This window comes from Bombus pascuorum, chromosome 4, assembly GCF_905332965.1.
Source record: "Bombus pascuorum chromosome 4, iyBomPasc1.1, whole genome shotgun sequence".
Taxonomy (NCBI): Eukaryota; Metazoa; Arthropoda; class Insecta; order Hymenoptera; family Apidae; genus Bombus; species Bombus pascuorum.
The window spans coordinates 1982736-2008084 of record NC_083491.1 but is presented as its reverse complement, the minus strand read 5'-3'; the positions used below and the strand labels follow the sequence as shown (position 1 = coordinate 2008084).

At 38.2% G+C, this 25349-nt stretch overlaps 1 protein-coding gene across 6 annotated transcripts in view; it reads right to left on the bottom strand.

Moving 5' to 3' along the window:
- The window catches only part of LOC132906223 (neuroligin-4, Y-linked-like), a 374014-nt gene that overhangs the window by 222249 nt on the left and 126416 nt on the right, over positions 1-25349 (bottom strand). For 5 of the 6 annotated variants that reach the window (XM_060958209.1, XM_060958210.1, XM_060958214.1 and 2 more), the window contains exon 1: positions 19660-20166. The exons of the other annotated variant lie outside the window; for it this stretch is intronic. The gene's annotated coding sequence lies outside the window, so the exon portion shown is untranslated. Of the gene's footprint in view, positions 1-19659; positions 20167-25349 lie in introns of those variants that run through there. 6 annotated transcript variants of the gene reach the window in all.

Here is a 25349-nt window from a genome sequence, read left to right as displayed (position 1 = left end):
GAAATTCTCGAAAGATCATCCTTATTAAGCGTCCGTTCACGAAACGACCTCCGCTGAGAAATACGTTATACCGCGGCAAAGAGAAACGACGAAACTGGAGGCACAAAAAGAAAGAAAAAGGAAAAGGCACGGTCCAGGAGAGCGTTATTCTCAGGCGTGCAACTGATATGAATAATTAATGCGGTGTGTTCGTTCGGGGATGCGCATCCTCCAGGGCGAGAAGAAGCGTTACCCGTACCGTGAAGAAAAAGAAAAGCGTAACGCGCGGGCTAATTGTCCTATTTAAATTTCATACGACGCGACCGCGTCGTGTATTTGCAATTGAAATTATTTTATTGCATAGGGAACGATACATGGGAACCAAGCGGCGCTGACCCCGTTGTCACTGACTGCCGAGAAAATTAATTCGAATTCTCTTGTCGTAAAGGATTCCTTCTGAATCTTGGCATGGTAGATGGTTCACTTGGGAAATAAATAAAAATGCAAGAAATAATGCTATAAGTCGTGTAGGAAGGAAATGATGGAGGTTGAAACATACGAGGCGAAGAAAATGGCGGAGCGAAGTAGTTGGAGAATAAAATGAAAAAAATTTCGATTATTTACGAGACTATATTATCATTTATTTATATATATACTTTTCTATATAACATTTTTAGGTTTTTCTATTAAGTTATTAATGAAAATGTTAATTAATTTGAAAAATGAATGTTAAGCGAAATTAGAAGGTACATTATTTTTCATAATCGCGTTCCGTAAAGGACTTTCTATTCGATTATTCACCGAGTACAATAAGACACCCTGTAAGTGAAGGAATCGATTACCAGTCTGAAGCTAACTTAACAGGAATTTCAAAGGGAAATCCTTTGGTGGCGACTGCTAGGGCCGCCACCACATCAAGGAGAAGCGTCAATGGACTGAAAGGTATAGTTCACCAATACCCACGTAAATGAGTACTTTAATTGATGAAGTAGATCAAATAAATCTTTCGTTTGAAAGAACATCGTCCTTTCCATGCTTCCTTATAACACATAATTTAAACATTACTTTACATGATTTTATTTCGACGGAAGATTTGGATCGGAAAATGAAAGACAGTTCTTAGTTATAATTAAACAATAAAAGAACGCTTTTGTTTCGTCAAATGATTTGAAATTTCGTAAAAAGTTTGCTGCGAAGTGATTTTGCAATTCAATCTCAGAATTTTATCGCTTGTAAATCGAACTATTTTCGACACCTGCATAACACAACCTGCAAACAGCCACTTTAATCACAACGACCACTTTCGCTATACTTCCTCTAATCCCTACAAACCTTCCCATCGCGTTTCCCTACCATCCAAATTCAACGTCTACCCTGTTTCTAACATACGATTCTCAGAGTGCAAGAGCTCCTTCAACACGCCCCCCGAAATCTTCTAAGCACTTCCTCTAGCGACATTCGCAAGTTCGCGATACGCAACCCAGTTCTCGCCTGGAATAAACTTAGCCATCCGTCAAAATCAGGCGGAGCAAACGAAATTAAGCTAATTTCGAGTAGATTCGAGAAATAGAAAAATGAAGAAAACAGGGAAGAGGAAAAGGAAATAGGAAAGGGATACGTTTCGACTCTGGACGCGAGTCGAGGCAGCCAGTAGCTAACGAACGACTGTAAAAAAACGAGACGTGGCGCGAGTTCGAAGCTTCCTGGCACGAAAACCAGCTTCTCTATCGTCGACCGACGCTTCACAAGCTACCACTGACTCGGCGTTAATTGACATTTCGCCCAGCAGATAAGCCACCCCCGCCACTCTTTGTTGTCCTAATCACGAGACCGACCACGTCGTTGGTCACGGCCTTCTTTTATTCGCGACTTCGTTTATTATGCTAATTGCCCTCACCGAGTGGCTTCTCTCTCAGAAAAAATCAGCTGGTTTCCCTGGCTGGCTTCAAACTCATTTTTTCCATTCTCGGTATCTCTTCGCGCTGTCATCGCGGTTGTCTTGTCAGGTTTCCGTGTATTTTCATTTCTGTGACGTGCGTTAAAGATTCTGTCGAATGCAGACGATGCGACAGTGTGATTCAAGTATCTCGAAACTCGCTTCTTTTACTATTATTTATTATAATTATTCGTATAAATTATTCGTATATTAGAAATTCCTTTCCAAGTACTCGAATTGTTTCTTTTCCTATGGATATCTATCCGAATCGTTTCAATGACTTCGCATAAGTTTCACGAGGAAAAAGTCAATTCACGTTCGTCGAGAGCATCGAAGATAGTTGGACGACTATCGCAGGACAAACATTCTAACAACGCCAGTAGAAATCGAGTGAAACGCAACTTTCTCGTTTCGCGGAAGTTATTCCTGCGACCATGGATCGCGAGGACATTGTAATTCTAGCGTTCCCCTTGGTTGAAAACCATCCAGAAGCGATGGCAGATGAACTCAATTTGCGGTATCAGCAGCAACGAATCGACTGTTCTACTTCTATCGGTCTCTTCCGCCGCTTTTTCACCCCGGACATCCTATATATTGTTGATTACAAGTGCTAAAAAGAATTTTCTCCATGGAAAATGCAAAATATCAAGTTCCATGGATTATCAAACGTCAAACTAGAAATCATAAAGATTGTACGAAAACATCGAAAGCAATTTTTGAAAAAGTTTCAAGTTTTAAAACGAAAATCCTACAAACTGTAAAAAGGACAAGGATCCTAGTTTTAAAAAAGCCAAACTTCAAGGGTAAAAACCGCGAACAATATACAGAGAAATATGGAAGTTAATTTTTCGGAAATTTCCAGGCTAAGTTCTGAGAACGAAAATAAAAAGAACGAAATTGACTTCCTTAGAAAATAGCAAGCTCCGCGATAAAAATTCTAATCAACGTTTATACGGGCGTTTCCTGCGAACACATACGATCCGACGTAACTGTGTTTGACTGTTGTTTATGATCAAGTAGTTACGTTTAAACACCGAAACGAGATATCGCCAGAGGCGGAAAAAGTGATCAGTCGGTATTAGAATCTCATTTCCGCTTGATGTCCTAAACAATACGGTTCGAGTTTCACAGAGAATGGACACTCAAATTACCGGGTGTCACACAGAGCTATCATAGACGTATAATAGGGGGTCTTGTCTTGCATGATATAGCCTCGCGTGCTTTTCACCGGTAACGCGTGTCGATATTTCCGCCGCTTGATCTCGCGATCCGAGCCATAAATTAATCTCACTTATCCAACCCTCGTGTAACTCCATGATCCAACAAAATTACCAAGAATATAAATTCTCATAAAATCGTATTCTATGTTTCTTAGCCTTTTGATATAAATTTCTGTGACAGTTGTATATTTCTCCAAAAACGTCTAAAGTCAATTTACGCGAAAGAAACGTATCTCTCTTCTTACATATTGGTAGAATTTTAATCGTTCTATTTAAAGACAATTCGAACTATTCTCACCGCAAATGAACATAATCGCTATTCTGTTTGAACTTTCGTCAACTACCATGCTATTATTACTTGATCAACTGCTACGCTATTACAAGTAATGTACCATTGTGTTGGTCGCAATCCAACTATTACAATTTCCAACAATTCTCAACAGCTAACAAAGAAACCTCAATGATTAATTTCACTCGTATAAACAGAATAATAACGCAATTAAAGTACGATAAATAATGCCAACGAAATGAACATATTTTATTCGAGTATTTCTCCAGGGAGCGCGTAATTCCTTCTCGATAAATTCATCCGGCGTTCGTACACGACATCAGAATTTATCTTTTTCTCACCGATGATGCGTTTAATCAGGCATCGGCCATAATATGAATCGTTAAATTTATTTTCACGCATATGGTTTAATTGCACGTGAACCAGATCGACGTTATCGTCGCCCCGCAGCTCCGTTCATGCGATATTCCTATCCACAGCGCGAATTCTCTTGGTGTATTTTTGCTAATTAATTTCCGTTTGTTCAGGAAACACCGCACTTTTATTCGTTGTATCTCCACCCTTTGCATATTTTCGTAGCCGTATATTAAAATGCCTTTCTTTATCCTGACCGTACAATTTTTTCTTTCTCTCCCACTTCTTTCCTTTTGCTTCTTTTATTCTGGTTTTGTAAGCGAAAAGTATCGAAAATGGTATATCAGCTTGTTAATTACGTATCTTTCTTCGACGTTTATGGAACATGAATTTTCATTTGGAAAAATTGTGGTATTTTAAATTATTCGGAAAGGAAATTATCGGTAATAAAAGATTGTAAAAAAATTTGTAACAGTTATGAAGCTTCAATGATATAATTATCGCTGTATTTTACAACTTTTATAATTTGCGATTCATAATTTTTAGCATTTTCAATTCAGAATTTTTGTAATTCCCAACTTTCGCAATTTTTCAACTCAGTGTTAGAATTCTCAATTCCCAATTCCCAATTTTTACCTCCCATTTTACGCTTACTATAATTTCCAATTCACTATGTTTCTAACTTTCGATATCTAACTTTTCCAGTTTTTAATTCCCAACTTTCTATTTCAATATATTACAATTTCTTTTATATAATTTTGCATCAATATCTTTTCTTCGTCTCTAATTCCTGTGGGTTCCTTTCGTCTTCGAAGAATCTTCGTACACCGTAAACCGATCGTATATGTTCACCTGCAAATTGTTCTCTCAATTTTTCAAAATCATCGAATTTCGACAAATTCCCAGATCCTTGTTCCATATCTGCAGGCGAATTTCAGATGAAATCGATCAACGAGGTCGTAAGATTTACCGCCACTCTACATGTAAGTTGGTCGAGATGGCAGGAGAATAAGGCGAACTCGTCGAGCACTTCACCACTCTCGAAGAACAATATCCCTTTGGTGCCATCTCACGAGCGACAACTTTCACGAATTTCACAAACATTCGTAACATCAAAGACTCGTGAAGCTGACAGTCGGCTCGAGATGTCGTATGTAAAACACATTGACTCGATATCCATGGAAAATATTATAGAAAATTAAGTAACTCTGAACCACGTACTCTTCGCGATCATAGTTATTCACGTGTTCAGTCCTGTGCTCTGACGCATTCATATTTAATTCGAGAGAAATGGCCGCGTGCTCGCACGCACGGTGTTTACGACGAAAAAGGGAGATTGAGTCGAGATAATTAAAAGCGAAGTGGCGCGAGTCAATTAGTTGTGAAAAACGAAGCTCTCGTGGCAAGAGAGAACGCAGACCCGCTTCTAACGTGTGCCTCTTTATTAAAAGTCTTTGTGGTGCCGAGGCGGAACTGCACGCAAACTAGCCGACTGCCTTTCAATTTCAATGTATATTTCAAAACCGGTGAAAATTCCACGCTGCTCTGTTGAAAACTCCGTTTAATATTTTAGCGGGCGATGAAGTGATTAGGACTCTGCTGCGAGAATAAAGTCCACCATTTAGGTGAGAGTTTTTATTTTTTGGTATTAACACTGGTTTGTTGATCAACTCGATTTCGATTTTGTCAATATTCGAGACAACGTTTGAGAAGAAAGAATACACGCCAGATGAAATATGAGGATGTCTAAAAATGTGAAGATAAATAGCTTGTATATATTACGTTGGAAATTTTCTTCGCTTCTCTCGTGGTGAACAATTTTTGAAAACGTTCATTCAGTTTATAGCTGCGAGTTCTATTAACAAACAAGAATATTTAAGGATTGATTTTATGTTTAGGTGTTGTGTAAAATAATTACTCTGGGATAATGTGGTTTCCTGTGTTCGTCGTTCGAGCTTAAAAAGCTAAATTTAAATACGCCACGAAGCAGAAAATGCGGCTTTCAGTGATCGATCGTACCCGAGACAGATAACGCGGAGCTTCTAATTTCTGTCGAGAGAGCAATTTCACGCGAAGCGTCTTTTTTTAAGTAAAAGTATAACAAATGGTATTTCAAGATTCGAGAAACTCTACTTAAATCCGAACATGAAAGTATTTATACGAACTAAATTCAGATATCTCGATGAGAAGAGCGCTCAATTTGTATGGATCAATAACATCTTAAGATGCCACTTGTTCCGCAACAATAACCGAGTCACTTGGTCTCGGAAAGTGAGTCAAGAATTTCTAAAAAAACTGCGCTGTTCGTGTCGAGGGTCGCTAAAAGCTGTACCGAACTGGTTAATAATTAGTCTCTCGTATGCAGCAAGTGTCCTTAGTCTACTCATCCTACTTTTAAGAAACAAAATTCAGTCGCTTTAAACTCTAAGGAGTTCAATTTTTAAACTCCAAAGAGTCCAATATTTAACCTGGTAATCTATAGCATATTTCAAAGTATCATCTTCTAACGGATTATTAAAATATTGAAATATTCGCTTCGTACTTAAACGATATATTATCTACGAAACGTTCAACCACTCAACGAATCTAATCGACGTAATCGACCATGTTTTTCAACCACGATCAAACATCTTCGTCAAGGAATTACAAATCTCACGCAATCTACGTACGTCGTTTATCTGTTTAAACGATAAATTATCCCACAGCTTGAAGCATTAACAAAAATTAAAATCCAAATCGACGAACATCGTTCTTGATCCAGGACCAAGTGGGCACCATAAAGGAAATAAGAACTTACATACAAACGATGACCTATCTCACGTTCGAACGATGAATTATCCAAAAATTTGAACCGCTTAAAAGCGTCAAGACGACAAGATGCTGCAAATTGAGTCTGAAATCAGCGAAGCGTGTCTGAACGACATAATCAAGATTGGCTAAAAACTACGCTCATCCGAGCAAGTAGTCCCGACTGGGGTGAGTGTTGAGCCGCGGCCAGACTACTCGCATTATCCGTCCGTGCCGTCAACAAATATGAAGTTAACCGTTGACGGGGGCGTGTAAGACGTCTGTCGAGTGTGCAGCAGGGAATCAGAAAGCTCGGGGCGTTCCTCGTCCTCTTTTATCTCCTCTTCGCCGTCCTGTTCCATCGACCTAGTGCGCCGTGTCGTCGCGGCAAAAAGGAAGGAAACGTGCCAGCGACCGGGCACAAAGACAACTTTGCCCCTCGAGGAGAGAGAGAAAGATAGATGAAGGGGAAGGAGACAGGCTTTTTTTCCCTCTTTGAGATCTTATACTTGTCCCCGGCCATCCCGGCCTTATTAATAAATCATTATCGTCGTCGTCGAGGTTGCCACTCACTCGGCTTTTTCGAGAGCAACGAGACATCGTTTTCGTGCCCCTTTTAAAAGGCGAGTCCCTCGTCTCCTCTTCGCTCCTCTCCTTCCCGCTGTCTCTGTCGCTGTCTCTTTTACGCTATATTTTCTTCTTTTTCCATCATCGTGCCTTTGCACACGCGGAACCCCTTTACACTCGACGTTCAATTATATTCTCCGCGCCGATGCTATCTTCGTAACTCGCTGCCAAGGATTTTACACGCCCCGCAAGGTGTCTTCAACTTTCCCGGGGACACCTTGCGCGGTTTCTACGGGCTTACGGATACTTGTTAGGGAGGATTAGCGTCCCGTGAGATCTCTTCTTTATCTTTGTGCTTTACGATATTTGTCGGAAATTAATAGCATTTGCTGGGAATATCAAGAGTTATATGTACACATACGTATGGATTAAATTTGATTAGTTTATTTTAGTATTTGGAAGTATTTTATGTTTGTATTCTTTTTTCAAAGTTTACGATTCTTCTGTTTCTTATGTATTGTATTAATTTCGACATTGTCGAGTACGATAACTTGCCTGTTTTCATGCAAATTTATTTGTTTTATTCGATTCAGTAGCGACGTGGCTAATGACGCATGGGTCGGTCGTACGAACTAAATCACGTATTTATAGCAAATTAAACAAACTGTTTCCTAGATGTGTTTTATAGAATTGACGATGCTGATCCTAGAAACTTTCTCTTTATGTAGCCTTTGCTGCGAATAATTTTATCACTGTACCGCCAACTTCGTTCTCTGTATAACATTGTAGCTTTCGTTATTTAGACGTACGATAAACGTGAAAATGTTAAAAAAGAAATAAGAATTAGAGGGTGAGAAAGGTCATACAAATTTTAGAAAATAAAGTAAAAATTTAAGATAAATGCAAATGCCTGAAAGTACAACACGAAGAGATACCTGTACATAATTCAAGCGTATCTCTCTAAAATAGTATAAACGTCTATTCCTAGCCGTTGGAATATTATCGCAATTCATTCAACTCGCAATTAACCATAATTACCAAAGAAGAAACTGTTACGCTCGAAAACATCGTTGCTATTACGCCTCCGCTACTCGAAAGCATCGAACAAAGCGGTAAATTAAAGCGCAAGTTTTAATATCTGGAAATTTTCAGGTTTCTCGATGACCGTGATGAGTTATGGTTACGTGGATGCATAAATATATTTGCCAGCGCCACGGATAAGCCTCTCTCAGCCATGAAAATTAGCCATGAAAATTAAAAGCCAGGAAATTTTTCGAAAGCTTTCCTGAACGTGATATTAGGCTTTTGTTTTCAGTCGTACATTTTATATTTAATATCTTTCAATGGTATTTTATACAATTTTCCATGTTTTTGAAACTCTATGAGATATAATATAAATAATTCGGAAAAATCTTTAATGATCGATATCGAGTAAAAGTTATTTCTTATAAAAATATGCCATAGAACTGTCGCTTGATACACGAAATTGATTCCAATATCAAAATATCAAACTAATCTCAGGATATATATCTATTTATAAATCTGTCACAAATGAATGAAAGCATAAATCGTGGTGAAGAATAAAATTTCACCAAGTTAAAAGTATATATCGTGTATTTTGAAGTAAACTTTCAAGCAAAAATGCTTTTATTTTGTCGCCACTCCCTGTTTATGACTATGCATAGAATACTAAATTATTTACACACAAACTCTTTTTCTGTCGATGGAATTCTTTTAAAAGAAACGCTTTATTTCTTCCTCAGATTTTTATTAGCAGCGATTTGTACCGTAATGTCTTTCATACCGTAGCCACTGTACGTTACTTGTAGGTTAATAATTTTCAAAAAGAAACCACGAAGAAAATAATGTTCAATCTGCTGATTTACACACGGTTCTCCCCCGACGAGGCTGCGATGGAAAGTAACGGGAAAATTTCGAAGTATGAAGAGAACAAGTCTTAATTTATGGTCATAATATCCTTGAAATATCACTCTATCTGAAACTCGATAATGAAACACCATCAGGCAGGCTGTGCCAACGCGATCGCAACCACCGAGTAACACGATATCGTGTGCCGGAGCTCTTACAGAAATTGCGGCTTGAATATTGCAGCACGCAACCCTTAAGTTGTCATTATAAAATACTTTCGGAACTTCGTGATCCATCGCCTGCCGGAATGAAACAACTTTTTTGTTTGTTGAAAGTAGACGTTGCCGAATAAACGCGACTTTTGTCAGCATATAAATCAGGTTCGTGCATTGACTTTTTCGAGTTTTCGTCCAGCAAGACCAAAGATAAAACTTTACCCATAATCCATCTTCTTTTCTGTTTTTTTTTTCTTCTTCTCCTTTTTTCTCGAGAGAACTATTTTCATTGATGATAAGAAAATTGATATTATCTTCAAAACTATTTCACGAATTTTTTAAGCGGTACAAAGGGTATCGTATGTTGTATTTATTGGGTTCAAAAGTTTCTGATTGTAAATTCACGACCTGGAATTTGAAAGTTCATAGGTTACAGGATTCCGAGTTACAGAGTTAGGATTATAGGGTTACAAGTTACAGCGTTTAGGGTTATAGGGTTTACAGTTACGGAGTTTAGGGTTATAGGGTTAAAAGTTATAGAGCTATACTCGCAGGACCAGAATTATAAGGTTCAGGTTATGAAATTTAAAGCCTTCGAGTTCAAAGTTATAGATGTTACAGCTACAGAGTATGCAGTTACAGAAACGAGATTTGGAAGATTCAAAGGCAAAGAGCGTAGTGTTACGAAATGTAATTTTACGAATTACAAAATACTTCTTCCTATCTAAAAAAAAAAAAAAAAAAAAAAAAATCACCTTGTATCCAAATTCTACGAATATAGTTCCCATTACAATAAATAAAGTCTCTAACCATTAAATTGTGATATTAATGAAATTATTCTTGTCACACCTCAGACCGTATTAAAATATCAAAAACCATCACAATTTTCTCCATTGCAATTAAAAAAAAAGATTCTAAAGAAACAGATTAAAAAAAATTCTAGAAATTCGGAAGGGAAGAACGGAGGAGATCGACTAATTTCACTCGTACGTCTAAATAAATATATCTTTGCGTTAAGACAAAGGTGTAGCTCGTTTAACTAGCTGGACAGAGTGCAGCGAAGCAACTAACCGAGTCACGTTGTTAAGCCAGGAAAATCCTACTCGCAGCTAAAGTCCGCGCGGTTAAACGCGTCTTTCCGAGCTTTTGCTCGTGGTTTCCTCTGGTCGAAGGAACGCGAGATAAAGCGTGGCTATCACGTGGAACTGCCTCCCTTAATTGAGACTACGAAAAACGCGCAAAAAATTCGTTTAACGAGCGGTCAAGGGCCGCCTGTCGAGACGTCGATTTCGAACTGTCCCGACGATATTTATTGCACGACAGGATTTTCTTCGGGGATTAGAGCGCACTCGAAAAATACGTTTTAATTCATTTTTCGTGATTACCGAGAATTCTGGATTAAATTTGAATCTTGAAAGGATTTTCCGTCCATCGTCCATACTCTGTCGTATTGACGCGTGCCAATGTTCGCACGAGAAATTTCATTTCCCTCGATTTTGTATTTTAAGAGGAGGATTTTGCTGATCGGCCGTGTTGGAGCGAAGATATTTTCAATTACTTCGTCGTTTTGTTCGTTTATTCCAAAACATTTTCTTCCAGGAAGCTTCATATTCTCTGGTCTGTTGTTTCATAGAACTACGATATTTCTGCCCCAACAGAAATTAGCAGATTTGATTTTTACAGGTAGTTCATTAATTATTCAAACAAGTCCTTTAATTAATAATTAATCTTTACAGCGAAGAGGGGTAGAATGAAAATGAACGAGATGACAAAACTGTAATATAAAAATAACGACAAATAATAATCAATTGCGATTAATCTGTGAGAATAAACGAAAGAGAATGATAAATCAAATATAATCTATGTACGAATAAGAAACAATCTACAGAGAAAAGTGACTCAACGTTTTGAAATTAAGTCGGTATAGAAAATCGTAAATATTTCATCGCGATAGGTCTTGGTGTAATAGCCTTGGTGGCTTTAAAATATTCCCTAACGCAATTTCCCCCGACACACCCCAGTACCCCAGCGGTTCACACCCTCTGGAAAAAGGCAACAATACCTATTCTCTATTTCGCAAAACCGACAACACCAGGATTCCGTGGAAACGCAGTTATTCAGTCAGCGATAAAAAATCAATTTCCCTTCCATTTCTGGGAACGCGGCGAACCTATAGTCAGAGATCGCTGCAATTTGTAATCCCCATTTTTCTCCCCCTTTGTCGAACGTTGACCAAAGCAGCGTGCTACGCACAGGGGGAAAAAAGGTTTGAGAACAGGTTTGAATATGCTGAACGATCGAGTCCTGTGTTTTCAACGTTTTAATAATAATGAAGTTTTAATGGCGTGGAAATTAAATGGTCGGAGTATTTTAGACTGTGACAGGGGTGAAAAGTAGATTAGACGCGTGATCGAGGGTTCGTTTTTGGTCGAAATCTGTCGAGTTTAGAATCAAGTCAATTTTAATGAAATTAATTACAATTTTTGTTAGTTCGACCCAAGTTGTTCTTAAAAATTTTAATGAAAAATTTATTATTCGTAATTTAGTATCCAGAAAATAAAAGAAATTTTACGATCGGATTTTTAATGAACTACCTGTAAAAATCAAATCTGCTAATTTCTGTTGGGGCAGAAATATCGCCAAACAAAGGATATGGACGAAAGAAGGGTAGTTCTATGAAACAACAGACCAGAGAATATGAAGCTTCCTGGAAGAAAATGTTTTGGAATAAACGAACAAAACGACGAAGTAATTGAAAATATCTTATGATCGGAGTAGTAGACTCCCAAAGTCTACGTAATTTCTAACTGCTTATGCATGCTAGACAAATTTTTGTGGAAGAATAGAGGACAGTATCTTCTTCGCTGTATTGTCGCAAATTACCAAAAATAAAATTTAAGAGGAGACACGAATCAAAGAATTCTTAAGACTTTCCACGATCATTTTTCTCAACAAGAATTTAACCACCTAGAAACTTCAAGAAAGAACATCGAATTCCAACAAGAACACCAAATAAAGCATCGAAAGAAACAAAGAATTAAGACGGTAAGTAAAGAAATGTAATAAAAAAGAAATTAAAAATGCCAGAAAGGAACACTTCTAGCATAATATTTTACGCAACCCTCGCACATCGTTCAAGTTTCTAATTCTGCTCATATTTCAAGGATATCTTTGTCGTTGAAATTCGTCGAATTTCTCGAATCGAAAACCTATTATAAAGCTTCTTCTTCCGTTGTGCGACACTGACGAATGTTCGTCTCGTGGAAATTATCTTACATAAACTCCGCACCTGATGTTTCCCGGTACGAACGGTCCAAGCGTCTCGACGCCGTTTTTCCACGTCCATATCCATTTTGATCACGAGGAGAACAGGCCCGGATACAAGAGACGGACTCGTTTTTCCGCCTCTCGGCGACACCTGCTACATTTCGCGGAGACGTTTCGTGGATACAGCGAGGTAAACGAGTTCTGTGATTCCGTCGAGTAAATGGGATGTTCTTTGGTCTTCTCCGGCAACGTTTGACCGTGGTTGGGGATTTGTGGAATTTTGAAGGCAGAGGTGGGCGAAAGTGAGACGTACGAATAAATTGCGATGCTTGGAAATTTTACGTAACGCGTTGCGGTGCAATTGGCCGGATTCTTTATCGAATTTTCGTAAATCATTGCCACCGCTTATGGATATTTCTTATATAATGTCGAGACGGAGTATCGCTGGAAAACATATTTTAATTTCCCTATTATTTTAGTGAAATACCTAAAAATTTGTGTAATTTTATAATTTTATAATTTGCCTATATTAGATAATTTGTCAGTTATTAGGGTGAAACAGTTTGGAGTTTATTCAAATCATAGATTTAAATCTTAGAATCTTATCTTAAAACTTTTACGATTTGTCCGTGTATTTTAATTATAAATGGATATTAATTATGAGTGACATTGTAGGCGTTCTTTACAGAAAATCTTCTTTAAAAAGAAATAAGTAAAATATCTATTTAAAACTTGTATCTCGAATGGAGACTAATTCAATTAAAATATTTAATCCTACGAAAGCCAACCCTTAAATTATATGACTCGAGTTACTTACAGGGAATAAAGAAATTCTGATTTGTTATAATTTTAATAGCTCTTTTCAATACTTGGAATGAGCAAACGGATAATTTTCCTGGACGCCAGGAGAACGTAGATGGAGCTAAAACGAAATTGATGTGTTTTAATGAAAAACAACAACGATTCGGGTTTATCTACATAATTAATTCACTAATTTATACTGTCTCGTACATAGGAACTAATTCGTACACAATAAATCTTTATTCGGCATAATCAAATCGACAATTATGGTAATTAGATCACGTATCCACGGTTTATTATTCTCCGTTTAATCGGTATAACGTATGCACGGATCAAGCGCGTGAATATATATAAATCGATGTACAATTGCACACGAGTAAGTGCACGATAGTCTGTTTCACCCGTGTCGAATTAAACTTTAAACTTTGTTCAGAAATTTATCAACCGAACGTGTACAATTTAATTCCATGTAATATCATTAGTTTACAATGTTCCACTTTGTACACTCCACCGATTTTCAATTACAAATTACAAAATTGTAAAATTCCGAAAAGTGTTCGTATTTACGATTCACAACTTACCATTTATCAATACTCTAGTACCATCAGTTACTAAATTATTGTTTAAGAAGGTCCGTAATCATTGAACCGCGGATTTTTGTGCATATTTTAACGACAAAAAATTCGTAGAATACGCAGAATGCAATACACAGAAATGTATAAAATATTCAAAATACAACGACTGCTATAATATTTGATAGGATGAAACTAATCACAGCCCGGGTCCGAGCTTTCTAATTATTTTCTCAGAAATATGAATTTGCAGAAAAATCCGCGATCTAGTAATCGCCTGTATCCTTCGCTAAAAATCCAAGAAAATATCGAATAATCTGACGTGTAAGACGCAACGTGTCTCTGAAGACACATGACAGCGATGTTTGCATAAAGAAAATAGGATTCTTCGGCGACGAAAAGGCTGGTTTCCCACGAGGTTAAACGACGACGTTTGTTCAACGAGCGAGCAGCCACGTGGCAAGCTCGCGGTTGACATGGAACGAAGAAGAGTGCGGTATCCGGCCGGCTTAATTAGGGAACACTCGATCCCATAGTGAAGCAGTTGACGTCTGTGCGACGATAATGAAAAGCTGACTGGTGGCAGCGATATCAGCTTCGTGTTCGAGCCACGGCAAGATCGCAGCTCGCTCGTGAGCCCGGGATCGCCGGGAAATTGGCCGCGAACTTCACGCTGCAGCTCGTTGAACTTTCCCTTTGTCGATCGATGACACCTGCCAGCCACCGCTGCCTCGGTCTGTCGGCTCTCGAAATCTTGTTTCGAGACAAGCAGAACCGAACTTTTCCTGGGATTTTTTGCCGAAAACGAGAGACGGAGGCAGGATCAATTTTTCACGTTGATAATACGGTTTTAGACGATTGGAGAAATTTTATTTGCGTATTAACACGTTACGTACGGGTCAAGAGATATCTCGTTTTTAGCAAATCGACCGTTATGGCCGGGTCACGAGATATCTCGTTTTTATGTTTTTTCCACTGAATCTGTGACTCGAGCAACCAGAGACAAATGTTTTCGTTATGTTACCAGAGTAATGAAGCCTTGCACACTCTTGTGACAGACGGTTAGCGAAAAAACTGAATGTTGATATTCCAAGCATGTAAAAACAATCAGTCAGTATAGCCGGTACATCGATAGATCTGTGCCGATGAAAAATATGCGGGCCCTGGGAGCGCGTTGAGCGCGCAGAATACCGTACGCAATGTGTTAAGAAGCTCTTAGCTGGATCTAGGTGCGGTGAAAGCTCGTTGAATTTTCTGTTCGTTGATTTTTCAATTTTTTACATTTATATCGACGCGGGTTACGTGGTCGTAGTTTCGAAAACAAACGATTTGCTGTCGTAAGTTGTATCGGTATATCTTGTTCTTGAAGAATTAAACGAAGTGTGATAATAAACGAAATCACTCGCTGTATCGAGTTCCCATATTATCTCGCGAAAATCAAACCGATACTAGCTGGAAGCACAGCTCGATTTCTCTCGATTCGCGAGACACGCACGATCACAAACATCCTCAACCAGTTTCATTAAGACCAGTCTCGCTCTAAGCCACGATAATTTCAAAGAGCGTGCGCGACGAGGAACGCCACTGTTCAAGCGTTAAACGGAATAAAAGCGAAACGGCGGATACATGCAATCGATAAGCAGTCACGGAAATTGAATTGCTGGATTTTGTATTCAGAGACGAACGAACTTAGCCAGTCGGCCAGTTTTTCCGATCGACCGATCGGATCGATTCAACGACGGTCCACCAGTATGTAAGTGTAGTATTGCAAGATAAAAACAGAAAAGAATAAAAGATAATTGTTGAAAATGACAATGTGAGTTCGCGTTCGCCATCCATATGCAGATGCACTAATTACGATAAATAGTAACTAGAACATAGTTCTAGATATAATCGATAGATTTAATCGATAGGTTTAAAATATTCTTTTGTTTTTTATCCCTAGTCCATGTAAGAAAGTGTAATTGCCGCCTCTAAGAAAACTCTACATCTGGTCTTTTCAGTTTTCTCAAGCACTGAAGCCATCGACAGCGTATAGACAAAAGACTGGGACGAAGGCAGACTATAGACAGTAGTCAGGCGACGGGGCTTTCAATCATAGGGTAACACTACTAGTGTGCGGATCTGGACCAGCTCAAATTATATTTCTACTTGTACTTACACTTCTGTATTAAAATATGTTTTCTACTTTACAATTTATCCACGCGTTCCTCTGTTCACACACCTAATAACCTCAGCAGTAATCTTCAACTGTGTGATATTGTTGAAGTGATCACCACTTCTAAGAAAACTCTACATCTGGTCTGTTTAGTTTTCTCAAACACTGAAGCCATCGACAGCGTATAGACAAAAGACTGGAACGAAGGCAGACCATAGACAGTAGTCAGGCGACGGGGCTTTCAATCATAGGGTAACACTACTAGCATGCGGATCTGGATCAGCTCAAATTATATTTCTACTTGTACTTACACTTCTGTATTAAAATATGTTTTCTACTTTACAATTTATCCACGCGTTCCTCTGTTCACACACCTAATAACCTCAGCAGTAATCTTTAACTGTGTGATATTGTTGAAGTGGTCACCACTTCTAAGAAAACTCTACATTTGGTCTTTTTAGTTTTCTCAAGCACTGAAGCCATCGACAGCGTATAGACAAAAGACTGGGACGAAGGCAGACTATAAACAGTAGACAGGCAACGGGGCTTTCAGTCATAGGGTAACCTGCTAGCGTGCGGATCTGGACCAGCTCAAATTATATTTCTACTTGTACTTACTTCTGTATTAAAATATGTTTTCTACTTTACAATTTATCCACGCGTTTCTCTGTTCACATGTCTAATAACCTCAACAGTAATAAAGGTTTTTCGACTCAAAACGGTGTGATAGATTTATCCAAAGAATAAAATAATTGCTATTGCGATCCTACCTCTAAATACAGAAATAACAACAATAATAAAAGTGACACTATTATTACGACACATCTCTTTCTTGTCTATAAATTCAATTTTTGTCAAGAAACAACTACGAATTTCTGCTATCCCCGTTGTCACACGTAAACCACTCTATACAAATTGAACGAGAAACTCGACTTCGATTAGAATCGACGTAGTTTCCCAACTTCTACCTGTTACTCCTTCACGTTGAAAGAATAATAGGGAAATATGACCTTTCTTTATCGTTACCGTGGTAAGAAGCATCCCACTGCTGATCAGTCGTGAACAAAGTCAACCCCGTTCAAGAAACTTCCTTACGAGGCCAATAGAAATTGAAGAGAAAATTAGGAGAGTAGAAAAGTATTCACCGATTTTGGGAGCGACTCGACTGGTAAACAAAACTGCTCCTACATTTTTGTTTGCAAATGCATGTGGTTATAAACGTATCAAAATTTGTCATTTCCATTTTCGTGTCCACGAAGAGCATAGCGTACTATGGATATTAATAAGATAGCGAAATGGACGGCTTTGTAATTTTATAAAAGTGTATTTCTGTGAGCACATGAATGGACAATATTTTCTAATTTTCTTGCTCATACGACGCAATTAATAATTTCGCCGTTGGGAAGCAACGAAGCAACACAAAGGATCAACGCATAATTTCTTGTAAAAATTCCGCGAATTTATAAAAATATCAGAGTTTGAATAAACGATGTTTCCTTTAGTGATCATGTTCAGATGTAAACGAATCTAAATTTAAAAGGGTTTTGTTATTAGGAAAAGAATGAAATAATAAAAGTAGCTGACTTGCAATTTCTAGGAAAAGTTCATTACATTTGTAAGAGCACTCTTCTGTACATACGTATGAATGCATGCTATTTTTATTCATATTTAATTTCAGATATACATACGTGAATCTCGTTTGTAGAAAAATTTCGTAGCAATGAATTTTCATTAAAATATAATTAAATATCATCCTTTCATCTTTATCTGTCAAAGGAAGCATATTAATTTCCATTAATTTAAATATAATTATGTGGAGGTATGAAAAAGTTGCGACCTAATAGTTATTACCGGCTATTATCTTGAATCTTTCATCTTTTTGAAATTATTTCTGATTCTTGGAATAAAATATAAATTAATATCTTTATTTTATGCATTAAACAGGTATCATTCATAAATTTTAATATTCCAAACAATTTGGAGAAAGCCAGTATAAATAAACTTTTAAATTCTCCATAGATTGTATTATTTTATTGATATTCCAATTAAACTGAATTTATCAATCAAGCAACTAATTTGTCTATGGCAATTTATATTTGCCAACCAAGTTAAAAAGCTGTTATCGATTGCAATTCCTTTATACATAGTTCAACGAAATTCTAATCGCAAAAAGTCAACCCTTCGTACGATTTATTCAGCACAGAACAAAAACGATTACTATTTGGAAATACGAAAAATAAACTGAAACAACTATACAGAATGGCCAATTACTGTTTTATATAAAATTCACTGTTTGATTATTCCACAGCTGGGTATATGCATTTTATATTTTATTCGGATCGTTCTAAACTGAAATTGGAATGGACGTCGATTTACCAGATTTTAGTATTTAAATAATCGTGGACCCATCGACATATCTGCAAAACCGTAAAATTCGCAGGAACTTGGAGTGTTTCGGCGAATCCACGTTGATGAATATCGGTGCAATTGGAAATGACATAGAGTTGTTTGTAATATGGTGGAGTTTTGATGCGACTAATTTTAAATAAATGAAGCGAATCAAGCAAATCGTGTCGCACCAGCACTTTGTAAATGATTAATTTTCACTGGGTGGGAAAGGACCAACGTTTTAATCATATTAATTACGATTGCTAATACATCGTAGAATTACCGTGAATTATTTGCAGTAGATCGTTTAAAATTAATTAAAATTGTTTTAGTTATTTACACCAGTGGAGAAGGTTAGATTTTGATATTTCCAAAATTGAAACACGATCGTTAGCAACGATGGAAATTACTAGATTGAATTACAATTCTCGAAAGATAATTAAAATTTTGGAGATTCGTATTGCTGGATGGAGGGTGGGTTAAATAATTCGATAACGGAAAATGTAATTTGCGATATGGAATTTCAAGAAAGGTTTCTATCTCTACTGTTATATATTTCTGTTAAGAAATCAAATACTCGTGAATAGTAATAATAATAATAGGATAATTGATACAGAAGATTGTTTCAAGAGCTGAAATATATTAAAATTAAAGAAATTTTAAAATTACAAATTTATTTATGAATATATACACCTGTATAGATGATACTAGATGTGTAAGTTAAATATTATAAAATTATGAAATTCGATTCATATCAAATTCGTTTTTAATTTATCTCTTAATTTATATAAAATGATTTAAAATTGCTTTTTTAAAAATTCAGCTTAATACATTTCCAACAAATGTCTTTTTTCATTGATAAATCCATTTCTGATATTTAAACCAATCAAGGAACGAAAATCATTTAAAGGTTCGATCTTAAGCATTCTCTCCCTTCATTTAAAAGTGCAACTCTTTTCAAACGTAAATTAATATCACGAAGAGCAAACTTATTCAAATACCTTCGATGACAGATTAATCAACGAAACATCAGTCTGAAATAGTAAATTATCATTTTAATATTCAATCTACATCTCATTCTGTAACAATTCCAACATTTCTAACAATTTCTCTACCCGTCAAAAGATTCACATTCGATATTTGAACCAACAGTCAAAATTATTATAAAACACAAAATTTTCCAATTACCTGTAACGACAAATTAACCACGAAAACATCAATGAAAGTAGAAATTAACTCTGCAAAGAGGAATCTTACCGATCGAGTATCGCAAACAGATCGTCTCAGTCGAACGTATCCGTTCCTCATGCTCGCGATAATCTGTTGTCCAAAACGAGACAGGGTCCCGTTTCTATTCACATCCGGAAACGTGACAAACACCGCCACTTCCCGTCAACACACGCCCCCGGGTAAACAAATTGCACCACCACGCACCTACACACACTACATCTCTCGTTCCTTTTTTTCTTCGAGAACCGTGGCTTGCGACGTCCGCCGACCAACTGAAACCAACACCTCGCCGCACGTTCGTCCGCCACTTAATTTTCCCTGACCTGCGTACCTCGCGAAAATATCATCCAATCGGCTCGATCACTCGAAAACTACTCCATGTATCGTCGCTCTATCCACATGCGTCAATTTCCCTCAAACACGTGTACACTTTATGGGGGATTAACCGCGCAGGTGATGAGATTTCTTTTCAGGGAAGATGGAAACCGTTTAAGCTTGTATTCAGGTCTGACCAATTCCTCTCTTAACTACTTTCGTTAGTTATTTAGTTATTATTTTACACTTGCAACGTTCTCTTGTTAAATATTTTCGATGGATATGGTTGCCGAAATTCAATGGCAACTTGAGTTTCTCTTCTGTTTTTGTATATGTATAATTGTCTCTTTTACGAGAGTCTTCTTACCTTTTATCTACAGCGTTTAATAGTTGTTATTTCTTGGTAAACATAATTTAGTCGACTGGAATCACTGGAGAAATCAGTCATTCACAGAAGAACATACAGTACTGCTACTTATGGTACCGGAGAATAATTCAATAAATATTAAATATTCTTGTCTTTGATAACATACTATGGTTCCCAATAGACGTCGAACGTTCCCTACAGTTCCTCGCCAACTTCTCGAAACGGAGTCCCGAGTCAGACCCCCGAGTATCATCAAACATCCCTCACAAATCGTCCCACCAAACACGTCTGCAACTCACGTCGTAAACCAACTGCTATCACTCGGAACCACAATGCTTGGACGTCCCACCAACCAGTCACGAGTTTCTCATACACGAGACTCGCGTATCAACTGGCCAAACGATCCATAAGATGATCGTTCATTCACGTTCGTTCGCGTTTCACAATCGTGTCACAAAGGTTGGAAAGGAACCACAGATTTTAGAGACAGAAACATCTTGAACGTATCTCAAGGCCTCAGGCAATTCGATCTTAGTTCAAGCGAAGCCAGGTCAGACCAAGCCAAGCAAAACCGAGCTAGACCATCCAAAGAATCCTGAATGGAGAACGGACAACGGTGATCGTGGCCGATTTCGGGATAAATCGAGTGGTCCAGGTGAAAGTGTATTCGACGAGTCGCGTGACGGTTGGCTAGCACGTGACACGACGTGGCCGTGTGTGACGTGGAGACGCGGAGGATAACGGCCACGTTACACCTGCTGCCAGTGCCACCCGGTGTGACGTTCTGGCCTGGTCTGTGTACCAGGGTGCTACTGGGGATTGCCGTATGCTTGTTTTTGCAGGGCTGCCAGCGGCGCGCGAGCGAGACCTCGTCAGTGGGGGTGGACGAGAGAGATAGGAAGAGTCTGTCTGTGGCGAGAGGAGCAGGGACACGTGAAACGAACCGAGATCGACGGTTAGCGAGCGCGACGGGGATGAAGATCGGCGAGGAACAGGGATACGAAGAGATGGTCGACCTGCGAGAGGGACAAAGAGGATCGCGCGTAGGGGAAATGGACGTGGTGGTGGTGGTGGTCAACGAGGAAGAGAGACGAGCCTAAGATCTAAGCTAAAGAGAGACACTTGGTTGAACAGCTGAAAGTAGAGGGGCGAAAACACAGGAAAGAATGAACTGACTGTGCAACGCGACACGAGAACACAACCTGCTAGGTTGCAGAGGGGAAACGCTCGTGGGAACGAGACGGAACATTCGTCTCACCCCCACCAGGCGAAGCTCTCGCCTGGTCCCGACGACGACGGTCCTGCCGTTGCGACGGCGCACCGCTTCCAAGGATCTCCGTCCTTCTTCACCAGACCACCACTCCCTCCATTCCTCTTACTGTGTGTGCTAGCCCACCCCTTGAACGCGCCAACTGCCCCTCCGCCTCCACAACCCCTCTGCCACCGGATCGATCCGACGTCCGTCCGTACGTCCGTCCGTACGCCTCGCCGACAACGCGGCTTATGCTCGCGCGTACGCGCCACGCCGTGCGACCGTGCCGGAATCCATCGGGTTAACTCGCGCCGATACAGAAGCGTATAGAAATCGGAAGGGGATGAGGTTCGTCGAGAGGATGTAGAAACGGACTTGGTTCAATTGGGTAAAGAGAGACAGGTATGGGGGTGGTTGTTTGATTATTGGTGGTAGATTTGTATATGCCGTGTTACCGAGTGTCATACAGGCCGATGGCGAGATTTATAGACATAAACATTCTATTGCAGCGTGATCGCTACGATGGGTCGATTTCTTTGGACAGGCTGAAGGGACAGGGGGTGCGATGTTTGGTTGTTGATGATGAATTTGTATGGGGTATTGATAAGTGTCAGGCGCGGTGATGGGCGAGTTGATCGATGAGCAGATTCAGCTGGATGAGATTAGTTGATCGATCGATTTCTTCTTTAAATCATTGAGAAAGGAAGAATGGAATATTTAACCATTGCAACGATGCTTAGATAATCTATTGGTAAATGCTGGTGAGATGATATCTGTGATTTCCAAGTTTAATTAAGAAACAGATAGGTTCAGGATTTTAGTTAAAGATTATTACTTGACTCTGGAGCTGAATTATAGAGAAAACTAAAATTGCCTTATTTATTAGGTTGATCGTGATGATATTATCATACATAAATTAGATAACAGGCTATTGTATGATTACTGTGACGAGGTGTTTGCTGTTTGGTCAAACTGATAAAGTTTCGATAGAACTTTTTAGACCGGGAAGTTTTTAATGTTTTATAAAAATATCTAGAGACCATGCTTTTGTGCCACTATTAATAGTTACTTTTTAAGAATATTAGTACAATATCAAATTATTCTCGAATAAAGTGGATCCCAAAGTCTAGTCTAAATTTCAGATCCACTATGCACGTCTAACGTATATGTGTATGTATATTGTATACACAAATGCAACAACTTTGAAATTATGCATGTACTTCTCTAGTTGCACCAGCGTCTACAGTTCTGCCACTGATTCAGCTTAGTAGGTACTTCAACTATTATCATCAATATCTACGGAGTATATGTGCTACGTCCAACTACGTGTAGATTAACATCAAAACCACTAATTACTTCCCAAAAATGTTCACGGTGCCCGGTATCGTTCATAATCAAAAGTATTTTACAAGTAACGTCAAAAAAATCGTCGCAATGTGCTCACAGTGTTCACGCACCTGCATAGTCTACCCTTATCGTAAAAGAAAAGGATACAGAGTTACATAAAATACGATATCAGCTATATTCCACCTTATCTTTCTACCAAAATACTTCTGGATGCACGTCAAAACCACCAACCACTTTCGAAATGCATCTGCCATAAATAATAACAAATATTTTACTAGCTGTACGTAGACTCTGAGAACTTCCTTCGTGGTATCCTAACATCCGGCAACTTACTCCACTAAAAATGAAGGTACGAAGTTATATAAAATCCAATGTAAGCTACGTTCTACTTTATCTTTCTACCAAAAATCTCTTCAATGCAAACCAATCTTGAATCAAAACATTTATCGCGTCACAAATAATCCGAAATATTTCATTGATAATAGATAGAGTTCCTCTAACAGGTAAAATTCATTCGCCCTCTCCTCGCCATCCAATAAAAAGATACAAAGTTATACTAAATACGATATAAGCTATGTTTCGCGTTATCTTCCATTACAACACGGAGTTTCTAAAGAATCGCAGTTTGGGTAAAATTAAGACTGAGATAAAACAGAGTAGGAATAAGAAAAGAAGCGAAAACAGCGTGATACCTCAGCGCTGAGAAGGAAACTGCATCGGGAAGCGTATTGGGAACTCGTGTAGGGCTAAGATTACGAGTTCGCAGCAGGATTCGAACTTAGCGGGAAGAAACCATCGGATTAGCGCAGCCACGAGCGTTTACCCGCTGCGTATATGTGCATGTCACGCAATCGTGCAGCCCCGTCGTGAATTCTGCAGGCGTGTAGGGACTTAAAGTGGCACGCGTGAAGTACGAGGTTGTTCGCGAGTTCTTGCTTGGACTCGACTCGGATTTAGAGCACAGTACGTGACTCCTTTGGTCATATGTTAATTTGAATTTCCACGTTCTCGCAACGAAACGTGATTTTCAACTTCGCGAAGCAATATTTTTTCTAGAATTCAAGGTAGAGTCTATCGAACAAGAAATTGGAAGAAAGCGATTCTTTTAATTAAAGTATTGGATTAGAATTGGAAGATTGCCCTCTACGATAAGAAAATTCGAAGATCAAATTGAAATTTTAGAGAATATAAATGGAGGAATATTTTAGGCGCCGTTGTTTCCGAGATTGAAATTTTGGAATTCTGGAAAACTAGAATGGAATAATTAAAATATTTCATTAGATTTTCAGTTACGCCATCTACCTTATACTTTTACCAACAGTAATGAGTATCTACACGCGACGTGACACGTGTCCAAAATGTTTCAAAGTAACAAGGTCGTACTAAAAGTGTGATGCGAAAAGAATATACGAAACCCACACTCTCGACAGTTTTCATAGAAAATTAGATTATTTAATTAAAGATATTTAATTTTATATATGTATCGTTCTTTTATACCATATTACTTAAAATGAACGCTGTACAAACAACGAATAATTATATTTTGCACATTCAATATTAAAGGATAGACATGTAGTAATATTATCCTTCAACAAACGATCTTCCTTTAACAGAATAGTATACTATCGCAGAAGCCAGGTTGATCAAGGATCTAAAGATGACACAGATACCAGTCGATGCTTTATGATCGTCATCCGTTTATGATAACCAAAATTACACCCCGGATCGACGCTCACAAAGCACGGTACTTCCAAGCTGGACGATATTCTTGAAAATTTTACTATCTACATCGCCACATAATCTCCACGCTATCATCTTGGTACGAAGTTCATAAAATTATGCACTAAAATTGAAAGACTCGTGATAAAAATAAACCTTATCAAATTTTCCGTTTTTTAAATAATAACCTATACATATATAACGACATAGAATACTCTTATCCCTTGAAAATATTGTGTGTGTGTGTGAAATAGTTGTAGCTTTAGTTAGTCATAAACCAAAAGAATATCTCGTATCCTTACCAATATATATGTAATAAAAAAGAATTGGAGTAAATAACTTCTGCAGATAAAAAGAACAACGTTCTGATATCAGAAGATGAGGAAGCAACCGATGATACTGTTTCAAAGAGGATGTGCACTAGTATACTTTGTACGTCGTATATTGCGAACAGAGCACGTCTCGCGTGCCTATCTCTTTCTACAAAGAATCTGATTTCACAGGTATTTTTCATGCACATACTTCCCTCGATACTCCATGTTATGCTCCATTATGAAATTCTTTGGACTACGTGTAAATGCTTTATCGTTACTTCGCCTGTTCATTCTTGTAACTAAACGATATTCTTCGACCTCGCACATAGAGTTTCATTTTTTATTAAATCATTTTAGTTATTATTGTAATACTAGATCGTAGATATTCGCGCAAGCCTACATC